Source organism: Tenebrio molitor, unplaced genomic scaffold (assembly GCF_963966145.1).
Source record: "Tenebrio molitor unplaced genomic scaffold, icTenMoli1.1 SCAFFOLD_687, whole genome shotgun sequence".
Lineage (NCBI taxonomy): Eukaryota > Metazoa > Arthropoda > Insecta > Coleoptera > Tenebrionidae > Tenebrio > Tenebrio molitor.
Window position 1 is genome coordinate 10,219 of NW_027184207.1, and position 3,008 is coordinate 13,226.

General features: G+C 35.2%; 1 non-coding gene across 1 annotated transcript; it reads left to right on the forward strand.

Moving 5' to 3' along the window:
- The first annotated feature begins 264 nt into the window (after positions 1 to 264).
- Positions 265 to 384, forward strand: LOC138140976 (5S ribosomal RNA). Its single transcript, XR_011162878.1, has one exon. It is a non-coding gene; the product is annotated as a 5S ribosomal RNA (ribosomal RNA).
- Positions 385 to 3,008: the final 2,624 nt, after the last annotated feature.

Genomic DNA, 3,008 nt, shown 5'->3' on the forward strand with positions numbered 1-3,008 from the left:
GGGGTGAAATTCTGGATTTTCCACCGCCGCCGGCGGTCGAAAAATGTGCGACGCGGGAGATCGCCAGTCCGTCTAGTAGTCTCTCTTGTCGTTAGAGCGTGACGTGGTGGTTGTTGTGGGATTTCCCGTTAGTTCGGTCCGACGTCGGTCGTCAGAGGGTAAGTGCATACGGAAACGAAACGCATCGCGTTTTGATGTTCATATTCGTGCATCGGAATGTTAAAAGCAATATATTTTACACCAACGATCACACCTAAACACCACGGCAACGGCCATACCACGTTGAAAAGCACCGGTTCTCGTCCGATCACCGAAGTTAAGCAACGTCGGGCGCGGTCAGTACTTGGATGGGTGACCGCTTGGGAACACCGCGTGCCGTTGCCCCCCAACACTTTTTGTTTTTTTTTGAAATCCATAGCAACCACCGAACCGATTTGTTTTTCGTGCAGGTATTCGGAAACATGCACAGACCCGTATAATGTAGATTCATAGCTTTAAGTACTAGATAATTAAGAAAACAATTTTTTTTGTCGATTAATTGTAAACAATTGCAGAATAAAAACTCGTCAAACGGTAAAGGTTGTCGTTCGATCACCGAAGGTAAGCCACGCGGGCAGCGGTCAGCACTTGGACGGGTGACCGGTTCATTATATTCCTTCCGTGAGTTTAACAAAGATAACATATGCAAATGTCGTAAGTGCGACGAGGAAGACGGCGATCTTTTAATGTAAAAAAAATATATATTAGGTTACGCGTACATGCCACTTTGACTGCTGCTTTATTTTTTTGGTTTTTAAATAATTAGAGATCTGAATTCAACATATCAGTTCTATGTTATAATGGACAGACAATGTTGTATTCTTGGCCCCTAACACGTTAAGACCAACATAAAAACTAGAATAACTTACCATTCGTTAAACGTTAAACAATTTCGAACCACGTTTTTTTGAGCTCGAACAAACTCATAACACAACACTCATTTATTAGTCACTGGACCATTGTAAAACGAGAAGAGAGAAAAACCATGCGAAACTATTTTTAAAACGAAGAGAATAAAGGTTTTAAATGGTAGGGCTGTATGACAGACTTGTCAATTATCGTGGGGGGTACGGCTGAGATTTATGACGAAATCGAGCGGCGCCGGCGGTCGGTCACTTTCACGAAAGAGGTCTAAACACGGGTCGTTTACGATACCCTCTGGTTACTAGAAAAGTTCTAGACAGATGTTTGTCGGCTTTTCGAGGTATTTATTTGTGAGTCCAAAGACTCAATGGAGTAATATCGGACTGAAATTCCAAGATTTTGCTGTGTAATCCAAAAAACTATGTTCCTCGTAACATTTAACGATGTGTTAATTCAACTATTATTTTAATTTTTCGTATACGTATTTATACTAAAAAGTACAGCGCTTCCAACAGTGAATTGTGAATTGAAAATGTTTCAAAGAAAGATCGATAGTTTTGAAAAAAATTACATATTAATAAATTTAGATAGATTTAGAAGTATACATTGCACTTACTTTTCAAAATTATTGTACTTCTGATTTGGTTGAAATAACATAATATGTAGCAGTCATAGTCTTGTGTACATTGCAGTCGCGGCTGGTGTTGGGTAAAACCTTTATTTTTTAGGGGGTCATTACCCAAATGACCTCATGGACCAGCCGTTCCTGTTAGGTTTTATATATCAAATTGATTCGTCTGTCTTTTTCATCATGCCTTCGAAAAGCGAGCTCCTGTTTCGCCAAAGTAACTGTGACGTCAATTAAATACGATAATAAAATTCGGTTTTTCCGAACTTATTGTGAGTGAGAGCAGTGAGAGCATCTTCTTTTCGTATCCCACCTCCACCCGGCGGCAGTAGTGCAGTGCTTATCAACATAATTACCGGCGTCTCGCCTCCACATTTTGACTTTTTTGTGTTTTATGTGTTCTCTAAGTCCAAAATTTTTAAATTTTTAAAAAGAGATTGCGGTACTATTCCTGTTGCTGAAATTATAATAATATATTTATTAATTTTTGTATTATATGTCTGTGTTATATTGTGTGAATTTGGAACAGCTATATCTAAAAGATATGCTTGCTTTTGTTGTTTATTTAAAATAATAATGTCTGGTCTGTTATGCTGAATGTGAATGTCAGTTAAAACTGTGCGATCAAAATATAATTTGTAATTGTCATTTTCTAAACAACTTTCTGGTTTATAAATGTAATGTGGTTGTGTATCCTTTAATAAATTGAATTTAACTGCTAAATTCATGTGTATAATTTTTGCGAATATATCATGACGTTTTTTATATTCGCTGTGAGCCAAAACGGTGCAAGATCTTGTATTGCAAATATAAAACCCTCAGCTCTTTAAAATATCTCCCATGTAAAGACTTTTGTTTTATATTTGCTATAGTGTCATATCACGAGCTCTATTGAGAAAATAATTTTTTAGTGAAGCAATTTGATTGTGTTGTAGAATTTCTAGATTTGAAAAACCCCTACCACCATTTTCGCGTGGTAAATTAAATCTTTCAACAGCAGATTTGGGGTGATGTTTACAAAATTTTGTAAAGAGAACTCTAGTTTGAATATTTATATTCTTTAAATTAGTTTTGGACCATTTTATAACACCAAAAGAATAGATTTAATTTGATTTGATTGATTAATACCTAAATATTTATAAAATTCTCCTTTATTTAAATTTTTAATGATTTCTCCTTCTTTAGTTATATATTCTAAATTTTCGTAATGACCACGACATATTGATTGATTTTCAGTTATTGTTAAGTTTTATGTCATCCATATAAAGAAGGTGATTTAATTTAATATTAATTTTATAAATTTTAAGAATTTTAATTAACCATGAATGTGGTACTGAATCATAGGCTTTTTTGTAGTCTATGAATTGTTGTTGCATTATTTTCCAAACGTTTGAGACTTAAAATATTCGTCAAATGTTCTTCTTTTTTTAAATCAGAATACCCCTGACAAATCCGAACATTTTGTTTTGCGGTAGAT